Raw genomic sequence first — 14,693 nt, forward strand, 5'->3', positions numbered from 1 at the left:
CGATTTTATGGCTAACTGTGAGATAAAAAGAAATATGATTTCAAAATTCTCAAAACAATGAAACAAGATATCAGATAACTAATCAAGAAACTAAACGATCGCATCGAGTTTCCTATATGATAGTACTCGTTTCTATACAATCGAGCGTCAAGTCTATATGATAGGCTTCCACTTTCTATACAATTATGTGATTGCATACTCGATCATTTACTCCAATTCATCCCTCTATCCAAAATCATACAGAGCCACAACTCTTAGATTCTCACACCAAAAATACCAAGGTAATCTTGTGGTTGTGTTCGGTTGATTGAAGATCGAGTTTATACTCATTGCTAGTGTTTGAGGGAGTTCGAGTTCTTGATCGTTGCATTCGAGATCTTGTTTGTTGCATTGCTGAACAATCGAGGGAAATACGTAAAGAAAAAGTTCTTCAATGGTATTGTCACTCGATCCCTTGTATTTGATTCGAAGCATGTTGTAAGTTATTAATTAATGCATAATCGTTTCTGTATGATTGTAAATGTTTGAGTTCTTTCACAATGGAGTTTGGAATGATCCGCTTTCGCTCAAAGGTCCTCTATATTAAAGTTCCTTCACCCACTTATTTTGGTAATGGAGCTCGAGGAAGATTTTGAGGACAAATTTTTTTTTTTAAGGAAGGTGGATTTGTAACACTCGAGCCTTCTAAGATCCCTTGGGTGGAGGAAGAGAACTCAGAGATAAAGCCTTGAAAGGAAAAAGTTTGGCTAAGTCCCTAAACTATGCCTTGGAGGAAGAAAAAAATTCTAAGTGTTGAGGCATAGTGGTTGGAGTAAAAAATATGACTAAATGTTCAAACTATGCTTTCAACTTAAAGTTGGATGCATAAGAAGTTTAAGGAGAGAATTTGGCTAAGTGTTGTGCAACATAGGACACTACTAGTGGAGGAAACCCTAAAGAATAGGGTGTTGGATGCCTAAATGGAGAAGTGGACGTATGAGAGGGCCTTATGGACACAAAGGAGAAATGGGACGAAGAGGACACAAAACTATGCCTTTGAGTTTGGAGGAGAAAGCTATACTTTGAGAAACCAAGGAAGAAGAAAGTAAAGGAAGAATTGGCACATAAGGTTAGAGATGGGCACATAGGAGTAGGGTTTGGTGCATAGGAGTTTTTGTGGATTCCATTTTGGATCTATGAGGAGCAAGATAGAAGCATAAGACAAACCCTTGGGAGAGTGTTACACCAAGGAAGCCCAAGAACCCTAGTTGGATGCATGCCTAGGAAGGGAAAAGGGTAAGTTGGACACATGCCTATAGGAAAGAATGAGACTTAGACGCATACCCTAGCTATGGGATAAAAGAGGGAATTATGTGATGAGCTAGGAGACAACTTGATGGAATAATGGAGGAACCATGCGTTAATCACATCAACTGGATGCATAGGAGGAATTAATGGACGCATATAGGATGTTGATAAAGCAACCATGTGGCCAGCAGAGGGTACTATGCATTGATTTGGATAACTTGGGGAGTAAGGTCGGATTGACAACATAATAGGGTATGTAGCTCAACCAAATGAAACCTTGGCCAAGCCAAGAATGAGGTGGATGTATGAAGAAGCATGTAAAAGGCTAGAATGCCATCTCAGGGAAAAGCTATGTGTTGGACACCCCTAGGAGTAGACACATCAAATTGCATGCAAGTAAGAGGTGACAAGAGCTATGCATTGGTGCAACGTGGAGAAGACACTTTGATTTCATGAAGTAAGAGGTGGCCTAAGAGGATGACAAAGATGGTTGAGTTTGCCTATAAATACCCTCCAAAGAGTCACCTCTCACTACATAACTCTCAAACCTTGCAAGAGAACTAAAAAAAAGAGTGATTGGAGAGAATTAGATGCATTGGAGTGAGGGGCCATGCATCCAAGCTTGATGTACTATGCATTGATCATGATGATCCATGCATCCAACTTGTATTTAAGAGAACTGCCATGCATCCAACAGTTGTTCTTAGTTAGTTTAAAGCCTGTTTCATACCTATTGAGTTGGTAAACAAAGTTTAGGTTATAAAGGTATTCTCAAGTTAATTTAGCCCTAAACATGGGACCCTAAAGTTATTCTAACTCAAGTACAAGCATAGGATTTGAGGAAGAACTCAAGAAGCTAAGAAAAAACCTAAGAAAAAGAGCTACTATTAGTTAAGAGTGAGTGACATGTTTTTCAAAATGAATGAATGATTTCATGATATAAGCTTATTACATGCTTTACTTAAGAATTTTCTCGAGCATGCTATTCTTAAAATGAGTTTTAAGTATGCTTTTTTGATCAAATTTCTTAAGTATACTTGAGTTTAAATACTCAAAAGCATATTTTACAAAGCATTTCTTGAATTGAGTTATTTCTCAGTAATTCTATATTTATGATGCTTATGCTACTGGAATGCTTGATGTTTTAAGATTGTGTACTTAAATAAATTTGAGGTTTTATGATGTTTTAATGAGGAAACCTGATACTGAAGAACTAGATGAAGGTATCTGGGTCAGTTATTAAGAAAACCCAATACTGAAGGACTATGAGAAAGTATCTGGGTCTCCTTTACCTAAGGTATGATGGTATCTATGGTTTAACTACGTGCACGTAGGTATTACTCGATGTTGGTTGTGTTGAGATTACTTTACACCAACTAAGGACTCAACTAAGGCTAGAAGATGATGGTTTCCAAACAAAGTGGATATGATTCGATGTTTCCAGAGTTTTATAACATTTTCTAGAATGTCACACTTGATGCTAAAATTTGAAACCTCAAAATTTACAAAATTTATATTTGAGTACTATTGTGTTTGGAAACATGTTTTAAATGTCACTCACTGGGCGCTAGCTTATTCTTTTCCATTCTTACACTTTTTCCCTAGGTAATGGTCTACACCCCGGAGCCTAGTTGATCTGCTAATCTGCTACTCAAAGGTCCAAAAACTATAGGGAATCCAGAGTTTAAATAGTTAGGTGGTTGAGTTTGTAAATTAAACCTAAGAAGGAGGATTTGTAATATTAAAGATTTTGGCACATATATATAATATGAATCATGTTTTTAAGATTGTTGCGTAAATTGTTAAGGGATATCTAGTTGATTGCATGTCTTATCACTGATACACCAAGTATGCAAGTGTCCAAAGGCAAATAGGGATAATAGATGTCATAAAAGGGTTGGCACCTACTGTCGTCACATTTCCTCCTAGAATTGAAGGGTAATCTAGGAAGGGTGTGACTACCCTACAAAGTTTGAATTTAATCAATTAATTGAAAATTTTGAATTAACTATATATATTAATCTCATTTTATCCAAGTATAATCACGGAAATAAGAGTGACTGGTTTTTATCAGCATAACCATGGGTTGGTAACTTAACACTTCTATCATCGCCATTTCTTTCGACGGGTACTTTCATAGTCGTTTATTTTGATGACCTACATATGTATGTCAGTAAATATAAAAAATTTTATTTTTATTATGATTGAAACCATTTTTGTTGATAAAAACCAGTCACTCTTGTCTCCTACTATTCGCTTTCATTTCTTTCTCTCGTTTCCTACTACTTGCTCTCTTTTTTTTCTCTCGTATCTTTCTCCTTTTTCCTTCAACATCTCATAGCTTTAAACCCTATATATTAGACTAGTTAGGAACAGTCGATGTTCTTCTATAAATACTAACACCCACCCGAGCGCATGCACAAAAAAAAGAGATGAAAATGAAAGCAAAAAAATGAATTGGTAAACAAAGGTTTTTACCTTTCGAGACGTACAAAAGAGGAGAATTTGCAGTTGTGAGGGAGATGTGCAAGCGTCAGTCGTCTAGTAGGTGTTCATCATAGATTGAGAGTGAGAAGTAAGAAACGAGAGATAGACATGATTGTGGAAGTATATATATTGTCGGACTTTTCAAATTCATTTTAAACAATTAAGTGCTACCTGACAAGGAGCCTAGAGCGAGAAACAAGAGTATGATACGAGTGGTGATAGCGGGTAAATGAAAAAGTTGATTGACGAGTGATGTGGTGATTTTGTGTTGCACGCAAGTGTACATGGTCACGTTATAATATTAAAACAGCTTGTAAGGCCGAGTAACATCATTTAGGATCAAGTTAACAGTTATTGTTTAGCTATCTTAGAATTGTGTCCATTTTGACTAAGAAATCGAAATCGAGTTTGAATTTTGGGTTTTGTAAAGCAACAAAATAAAGCAATAAGAGTGTTTTGGAAATCTAAGAATAAGAGTATTTTTAGGGTATTGAATCCGTTAATTACTTCATTAGAACTACTCTAGTCAATTCATGGAATTATGTATGAATATTATGCCTAATCTAGAAACTTAACTCAAGATTACTTTCTCTAAAAAATAACCTATTCTCATGCAATTTGATTGATAACTAAATCTCATGAAATCATATTAAGAAATATTCAATCTCCCAATTAAACATTCAACCTAGCAAATCATCAATGGCCAACCAATAAGAATGAAATATGATATCATTAAAAAGCAAAGAGTTCAACAATATCCATGAAAAGAACTAAACTCAATCTAAATTCATAACAACTTCATCAATACTCTAAACCAAGAAATTTTAGCCACTCATAGCTTGCACAAACATATCTTCATACATCAATTCAAGCATAAGATTTAGAGAAAGAAAAGGGAAACGAAGAAGAATCCTCTCGAAGACTTCTTTGATCTCTTTGAATCCTCCAAGCTCGCCTTGATCGTCACCTCAGGAACTCGAATGACCTTCAAAATATCCCTCAAATTCTCTAAATTTTCAGCATAAACTCTTTCTTTAGGTCAGAATTTCGTCCTCCATGTCCCCCAAGTGTTAAAGGTCGTCTAAAATATATAGAGGAAGCAAAATCAGGGCATAAAATCAACGACAATGTTAGAACACTAAGCTACAACGTAACAACGCTGGCTTGATGTTGTCGTAGCATAAGGCTATGCTCAATGTAGCGTAGCGATGCTGCATCCTAACGTGTGCGTCCCCTTCGTCGTAGTGTAATAACACTACACTATAGCTTAAAGACGCTTCAATTAGGGTAGCTATTACCTTCTAGGGTAACGGGACAACATATCTACCTTGTGCTTTACGCTGTCCTTTTAGTGACACACAAAAGATAATAATCGGAAGATCTTCACATCTTCATATTTTCTTCCTTCTTTTCTTCTCTCCCTTTGATCCATTGCTCGGTTTTGTCTTCTTTAGGCATAATTTGATCCTTTTTGGCTCACTTTGAGTATAATTCCATTCTTGAACATAAAACCTAAAAATCACTAGCAAACACATCAAATCTTATAAAATCATATTAAAAACCATCCTACATCGAAGGAAAATAATGCACATTTTGTGTGCGTTTCAACGAGGATCAAGAACGAGAAGTGAGGGTGGGAAAGGAGTAGTGATGGTGCCCTTCAAATATATAAGAGGAAAAATTGGTTGGTTAAATCCTTGACATGTATTACTAAATTGGTTAGAGCCTCAGTATTTTGAATAAGCTATGGCAAGCAAAGAAAAACCTAAGTGGTTAGAAGCCATGGATAGTGAAATTAACTCCTTATAGAAGAACAATATATGGAACTCGATGTCCCTCCCACCAAACAAAAAATCCATTCCTTGTAAATGGATTTTCAAGAAGAAATTGGTTGAAAACAACGATGAAAGAGTAAAATTCAAGACAAGGCTAGTTGCCAAGGGGTTTAAACAGAAAAAGGTCTTGGTTATACAAAAGTTTTTTCCCTTGTAGTCAAAGACACCTCAATCAGATTGCTACTTGCAATTGTGACTCGTGAGAACTATGAACTTGAACAGATGGATGTGACTATAACTTTCCTACATGGAAAGTTAGATGAGGAAATCTTCATGGATCAACCTATGGGTTTTGAAGTTGAAGGCAAAGAAAATTTAGTATGCAAACTAAATAAATCACTTTATGGCTTCAAACAAGTACCAAGATGTTGGTACAAGCGCTTCGATGAATTCATGAACATAATCAACTTTGCTAGAAGTCAGTATGATGCTTGTGTGCAGAAAAGCCAAAGATGGAAGCCTAGTCTACTTACTAATCTATGTTGATGACATGGACATTACAGGGAGAAATCTAAAAGAAGTAAGACAAATTATATATATATATAAGAAATTGATATAAACTAATTGATTTTAAGTCATCAAACAATGCTTTTAATTTGAGAAAAAATAACTATGACTATAGATTAAAACTAGAAGTACAAGTGTATAAGATTGTTTAATTAAAAAAAATTAACTCATTTTATTATTAGTTAATTAACTAATTTTTTTTAAGATTAATTAATAATTTAATAAATAATTTATGATGTTAATATATATTACGAGTTAATTAGATTTGTAAGGTTAATTTTTATTTTAATTAGGTAAAAGAGGTATTTTTCAACTTATTTAGGTAAATGGGGTTGATTTTTTGTCCTTTTCTGAATGTATCTATTCAAGAGACGCATTCTAGAATATTTTATTTTTATTTTTTTCAATTCATTAAACGATAGAATGTTTAAATTCGTCTGTTGAACAGACGTTCAGTGGGGTCAGAAAAGTGGAGTTGTCAACTCACTCTGTTTTTTTTAATTCATTTTTTTGGCAAAAAAAAAAGAATGTCTGAATGCGTCTGTTGAATAGATAACATTCAACTCATTTTGAAAAGCGGAGTTGTCAACTCATTTTGAATGCATCTATTGAATAGACGCATTCAGAGGCTTAGATTGACCGCCTCGTCGACCATTCCACCTTTATTTTTTTTTTCGTCTTCTTCCCCTCCATTTCCAACTTAAAACCCCTAAACAAACTTCATTTCTTCATCTTCTTCCTTTACAAACAACAAACACCTGAATCCTATCTTCTTCCCTTCATTTCTTCACTTCTTTCCTTTATTTTCAAACATCGATCATCTTCTGCCTTCATTTTCAAACACCCAATAATCAAACATCCATCTTTATATTTTTTCCCCATATTTTCTTCCCATTTCAAATTTAACGGCTATTGCAATTTTCACCTCCACATTATTAATTTGTTTCAGTGTAGTATTTTATTTGGTAAGTTGATATATTTTTGTTATTTAACAAAAAAAAATTAAGTTTTTTTATAACCTTACCTGATTTTTTAATGTTTATTTTGTTTACAGGGATATTATATTGAAGAAAAGTTCTACAAAACATCATTCAAAGATTTTTTTGGTAAGGTGCAACATTTTTCTTTTAATAAGTTGATATATTTTTTATAGTGGGTTAATTTCTTTTGTATTGATTCTCATAATTTGTTTTATATTGGTTTAATTTCATAGTTTTTCATAAGGGAGAATTACATGTGATTAACATTGTGTTATATATGTTCGGGTTAACTATGAAAAATAGGTTATTAGACTTCTAAATGATTCTAGATTTTTTTTAAAAAAATTCACTAAGTCAATGACCTAATAAATTCAAAATCAAATGTATTAGCGGGTTAATTGGAAAAATAAGGTACTTTACAAAGATAATTAGACAAAAAGACAGTTTCAAAACTATTTAGATAAATAGGGCATTATTTTTGTCCATATTGAAATAATTAGCTTTGAAAGACGCATTCAACAAAATTTTACATTTGAAATCATTAATAATTTATTTTTCTCTTATTTTTTTAGCATCATACGTAAGAGAAAAATAATAAAAATCACATTTTCCATATGTTTCAGCATCACATGTAGAGATTTTTTTACAAGAAAAAAATCACATTTTCTCCATACTTTTAGTAAAAATAATCTAACTTAAAATTTTAAAAATCAAAATCTATCTTTAATTCACGTTCAAAGAAAAAATCTAATGTTATATTAAAATCTATCATTCACATCAAATACCTATCTATATCTATCACACGTAAAAGAAAAAGATTTGCAATTAGGAGCATAATCAAACATCTTTTTTCATTTTGTCAAAATTTTAATATTTATTAGTAGTTTTAAATGTAAAATTAATAATATGTTCCTAAAAAATAGTGATATAACTTTATTTTGTGGAGAAAAGAAAAAAAAATACTAAAAACAATGATATATCTTTTTTTATAAAAAGAATTAAAGAAAGAAAATGAAATCTAAAAATAAGTATTTAAATAAGAATATAAATTTAATAGTGATATTGGTGTAAATTACATCTCTTATTTATTTACCTGATGAGTAAATGTTTATATCTTAAGCTATTATTCAAAGTCATGTAATAAATCAAGCATTAAATTCTACACAAACCTATGCTATTAAATGTTTATTGATAAATGGATTAAAACAAAAATAAATATGGAATAGGATTTTAACGTCAAATTTGTATCTTCGGTTTTCTAGAGTATATATTATTGAAAAGAGATTAGATGATATTAAACAAACCTAAAAATTAAAAATTAGTAAAATTCCATATGACTGACTTAGGAAAATTAAAAAAAAATGTATACATACATATAAACATATATGTGTGGGGCCACTTTTTTGATATAGGAGCCAACTAAAATGTCACAGATGAACTAACAAGTCTATTGACAAATACCTCACACTCAATTAGTTTTAAACAGAATTTAGATGAACTAATTAAAGTTCACCAACAAATATCACTGTTTCAACTACAATAAAAGTTTTTAAAATCTCCCTCTCTCTTTATATATATACATGTTAAAAAATTTATAATAGTGGAAATTATTTCTTTATTTTATAGTGGATTAATTGGAGAAATATTGACGTTTTATTTTATAATAGATTAATTGGAGAATTTATTTTATAGTAGATTAATTGGAGAATTTATTTTATAGTCGGTTAATTAGACATTTTATTTCTCAAATGAAACAAAAATATAAGATGTCCATAATTTTGTATTGATTTTTTTTTTTTTTGTTTATAGTGGCTATTATTTCTGAGAAAAACTCTACAATCAAGTCATTTAAAAGTTATATATATAGTTATTTACTATTATTTGGAATGATGTATTGATTATTGAATATTGAATGTTTGAATATTAATGTTAATGTTATTGTTAATATTATTGTTGTTGTTATTATGTTTATCATTTATCTAGTCAATTTATTTTGGATTATTCACCTTAATATTGTAAATTTTATGATGATTAAAAGACACAGATTCATGTCAATATAAAATAATATTTATCATTGATTTATGGTCAAATGATGATGCATGTCTATAGTAACAATATTTATTTGGATTTTGTACCTATTTTTTATTATTATTTTGTTTGAAGGTGGATATTATTTTTTAAAAAACATTCCTTTATAAAAATAGGAACAACACATTAATATAGTTGGCCTAATATATACTTGATTTAGAGTGTAAATTTTTTTTAATATAGTTGGCCTAATGTATACTTACATATATTATGATAAATATCAGATTGCATTGGCCAAGGATGTTGTGGAATTTTTATGTTATATGCATGGAAACATTATTAATGGGCCAAACATGATAGAATATGATAGACAACCATCTCTTCGTATAAACATGCATCGTCAAATTGATTTCAACACATTAATCGATGGATTATGTGATGCATTGTCCATAAATAGAGATGATGAAGTAGAGGTAATATTTAGATATGGTAGTTATGTAGCGGGATCTACTTTCTATATCTCTATCTCATTACGAATTGAAGCTGATGTACGGTTCATGATGAGAAATGCTTTGTACCCTGAACACTATGTATCCAACCCAGTGTCCCAAGTCCAACCTCAACGAGAGAAGTTGAAACTACTATTGAGTTAGAAAGTCATAATGTGGAGGATGAGCATTGTAATCCAATTATTGCCACAAATGACGAAGAAATTGAAATAGACGATGATGATATCGATCTAGATCAACTACTTGGTCAATTTTATGGCGTTCATGTAGTCCCCGAAACATTTACTAAGATAGACCTGAACAACATGAACATTGTACCCGATTCGACAACGGAGGAAGACAATAATATGGGATCTGATTCAATGCTTAAGGGGATGATATTCAATTCCAAATTGGATCTAAAAAATGCAGTGAAAAGCTATTCAATCATTAAAATTTTGAAGTCATTGAGTCGAAGAAAACAATATGGGATGTTAGGTTTAAAAGATATACCAATGGGTGCACGTGGAGACTTCGCATTGTCTGCCGTAAAAAACACGAAAATTTTGAAATTACCCAGTATAATGGCCCTCATTCCTATTGCAAGATTGAGTCAGGATCACAATCAACTGGACTCAAATCTAATTGCATCTGAGGTAAGCAGCATAGTTGTTTAAAAAAATCTGTCAGTTGATGTCAAAATATTACAATATATTATCTTGAAAAAGTATGGTTATTCTGTTAATTACTGGAAAGTGTGGGACAGAAAAAGAAAAGCAATTGCGAAGATATTAGGAGATTCGATCAAATCGTACAATTTTCTGCCTAGATGGATGAATACCTTACAAATCATGAACCTCGGTACAGTCATCCAATAGAGGCTAAATGAGGTGGATGGTGATGAAAGGATTGTCATGTTCAATAGCATGTTTTGGTCGTTTGGACCTGTTATTGAGGGTTTCAAGCATTGCAAGCCACTACTTCAAATTGATGGAACCCATTTGTTTGGAAAGTATGAAGAAACATTATTAATAGCTACCTTAGTCAATACAAATGGTCACGTCTATCCAATGCATACACTATTGTACCATAGGAAAGTCTTGATTCATGGGGCTGGTTTTTGAGAAATTTATGGGATCATGTAGTGCATGGAAGGGAGAAAATGTGTCTAATTTCAGATAGACACAAAGGCATTATATCTACCGTTAGAAACCCTAACAATAGGAGTAACCCACAGATTCTGCTTGCGACATGTAGCGAGTAATTTTAACAAGTATAAAAATAGTCTATTGAAGAGTTTGGTGTATAGTGCAGGATCAAAATTTCAAGTTCGAAAGTTTAATGACTGTCCAAGCAACAAACCCTAATTTCTTACGATATTTTGCTTCCATAGATCCTAAGCAATGGACACAGTCACATGATGGTGGTCATTGTTATGGATGGCTAACCACATATGTGGTCGAAAGTACAAATGTTGTTCTGAAAAGAGCAAGAAAGTTACCCATCATTGCACTAGTCCAAGCAATATTCTATTGAACTATTGCTTATTTCGCTGCTCGTCATGTAGAAATAGAGATTGTTCTTGAATCGGGAGAGTGTTTCACAAGGTAAATTATTTACATATTAGTTACCCACGTTTTTATACTAACTATAGAGGTATTCTAAGTAATTGTCGTATTTGTCAAAGGTATGTAGTAAAGAAAATAACTCGTTGGGAACAACGTGCAACTAAACATTCCGTCAACATATTTGACCATCGAACAGGGTTGTGTGACGTTACCACCTCAATCCACACCGAATAAAATTAAGTGAAAGAACATGCACATGCAATAAGTGGCAGAGCTATGGAATCCCCTATTCTCATGTTATGGCTGCATGTAAGACCATTGGGTTAGACTTACTACGTCGAAGACTATTACAAAATTCTCACTTATTTGGCATGTTATTCACCCCAATTCGAGCCCATCCCCAATAAAAAATGTTAGCCTGATCCTAACTTCCCCACTATTTATCCGGATGAATCACAAGTTAGAAAAGTTGGCAGACCGTGTACATCTCGCATGCAAAACAAGATGGATTGGAGGGAACGTTACAAGATACGATGCACAATTGAAAGACAATAAGGGCATAATAGACGAAATTATCCCAATCGAGCTCGGGATGCGACTTAATTATTTATTTGTAATTGTTCTTATTGATTGTAACTTATTTTACTTATTTATTTATTGACTCGTTCTTGTAACTTTTTTTTTTTTAACTGATAACAATGAAGTGTGTATTCCTTATTAATTGTCATTGTATTTATTGATTGTAATCACATTGATTTTTAATAAATATTTAAGTTAAATTTAATATTGTTTTTATGGGATCAGATGGATGAGGATGTTACCACATGGCCATACAATGACTCGGTTTTGTACTTACAACGCAGCCATAGATCCGAAGCTATTTGGGAAGATGAGCAAATTGATGTTATGCATTGTTGGCGACGAGAGGCTATTATTCGAAGGCAAGAGGACCCAGACCCTCGTATATTGAATTATCTATGAGCTGCAGGATTCTACGGAGTCTTCTATATCAAATTTATACAACTAGACTGGTATCTGATAACGGCATTAGTGGAACGATGGCGACAGGAGATACACGCTTTTCACATGTTGCATAGAGAGTGTACGATTACACTTCAAGATATAGTTATCCAATTTGGACTCCTGATTAATGGAAGATCATTGATCATGTCACTAAATTATGACTGGGAACAACTTTGTGTCATTCTTTTAGGCGTAACCACGAATGACGTCATTCTTAAGGGAGGTCGTCTTAGCCTGCCATGGTTAACTGATCAATTCAACAACTTCACCCATCTACCAGATAATGCAGATGAAGAACTCACGTTGATTGGAGGATTGGTATTTTTCGACAAATCCAACAACAGAGTGCACCTAATGTATCTTCCTCTCTTAATAGATTTTGATATTGTCGAGATATACAGTTGGGGGGCTAGATATCTTGAATGGTTATATGGGCAACTATACAGTTGCAGGCTCATTTCTATTGCTGCAGATTTGGGCATGGGACCGATTTCCTCTTTTAGCACCTTGATAACTAGGTGATAGACCACTTGCAGTACGGTAAGCATATTTACCTCATTATTGTTGTGTTCATTATGAAATACTAATAGCTAAAATTCAACTTGTGATTGTTGTAGATGGAATGATAACTATTTTGTAATTAGAGCACCGACACATGTTCTATTATAGTATAGGTACATATTGGATACACATATGACTAACCAGGTAATATTTTATTCATTCATATATCATATATTGATAATGTTTCAATCTTTTGGTTCATTCATATTTTGACACATATGCATGTAGATTATTTGGGAGCCATACAATCATCTCATCCAACTATTGCCATCATATTGTCTCGATGGTAATGAGATATGGACATCTAGATGTCCACTCATATGCTTTTTCGTTGTAGAGTGGCATCACCCAGATCTTGTGATGCGTCAATTTGGGATGTTGCAACAAATTCCTCAACCTTGCAATACAGACGCCCGATTCCATTCACACAATCTAAGGAGCAAGCATAAGCGAGATTGGATTGCATATTTGGCTCCTCAAATTTCAATATGGAAAAATTGTCAAATTTTGGTTGTTAATGGGCCTCCTATTAACAATGGTGTAGATACTGGGTCTGGATATATTGAATGGTATTCCACGCAGGCGATACATAATGAAAGCAGGAGTATTCTATCACTTGTTGGTATGAGTTTATTATTTACTAAGATTGTTTGATTTTATTTCTTCATTACATACCAAAATAAATTTTAAAGTCATTAACTTGTTATTCAATTCTTTTTTAGGCCAAGCTTCCAAATTTGATATTATCTGCTAAACGAGCCTTGCGTAGACTCACCTCTATATATCGAGTGCGATATTTTGATTGTGATGTTCCAATGGAAGAACAAGGTGATCTAGCAAGACATCAGGATGTTCCTATTCGACTTAATGTTCAAAATGAATATCCAGCAACCCCACTCGATCATTTTATACATACTTCTATGATGCCCTCTCCCTTAATATTTGAACTTTTTCCAACAACCCTCAGTACACTAAGTATGGAAGAAGGACAAACTTTACATGTCCATCCAGATGTCTATGACCAGTACGTGACATATCGACATCGTGGTGAGGGTATACACTTTATAGAGGAAAGCCAACTATCAAATGTAAGAGGTCGTGGCGATCGTGGACACGATGTGACTCAACATGATCGATCTAGGCGTAATAAAGGATCTTCTTCTAGTCGTAAATAAAGAAAATTGTATATATAATTAAATTTATTAATGAAATTCAAACACGAAAATGCACTTGCAATCTACAACACATCCTAAAGAAACTTGAATATTATTTACAATAGTCAAAAGTTAATATCTATATTTTTGCATAAGTTTCTAACAACGTTAAACAAAAACAATAATTTGAAATTAAACTAATTGAACACTATTAAAATTAATATTGAGTATATCAAATCAATCATAGAAATTTCTTAATCTCAAAGTAACATTATTGTTTATACTGTTAAAAAAAATTAGTAATATTACTATTAAATTAAAAAACAAGATTAGTGAGATAGTTGATTTTAGGTAACAATAATTTACAATTAAACAAATGAAATATTATTAACTGTAAGAAAAATAAGTAATGAAATGGTTGATTTTAGGGTTGTTTAAAGAATAAAAAAAATAAAAACAAAAAATATTTTTTTTACCCAAATTGTATGCATCTTTTAAAGATATGCATTCTTAATTATTTTTTTTTATTATTTATAAAGAGACGCAATCTTAATTTTTTTTTTTTTTTTAATGAATGCAACTCTTCAAGAGATGCATTCAAGCCCAAAAATATATATATTCCAGTGTGTCTCTTGAAGAGATGCATTCAGATAAGGACAAAAAAATTAACCCCATTTACCTAAATAAGTTGAAAAGTACCCTTTTACCTAACTAAAATAAAAATTAACTCTACAAATCTAATTAACCCATATATTACTAATAAAACAGAATTTAA

The sequence above is a fragment of the Benincasa hispida genome, chromosome 1 (assembly GCF_027475165.1).
Source record: "Benincasa hispida cultivar pf3 chromosome 1, pf3_genome.v1.1, whole genome shotgun sequence".
NCBI classification, from domain to species: Eukaryota; Viridiplantae; Streptophyta; class Magnoliopsida; order Cucurbitales; family Cucurbitaceae; genus Benincasa; species Benincasa hispida.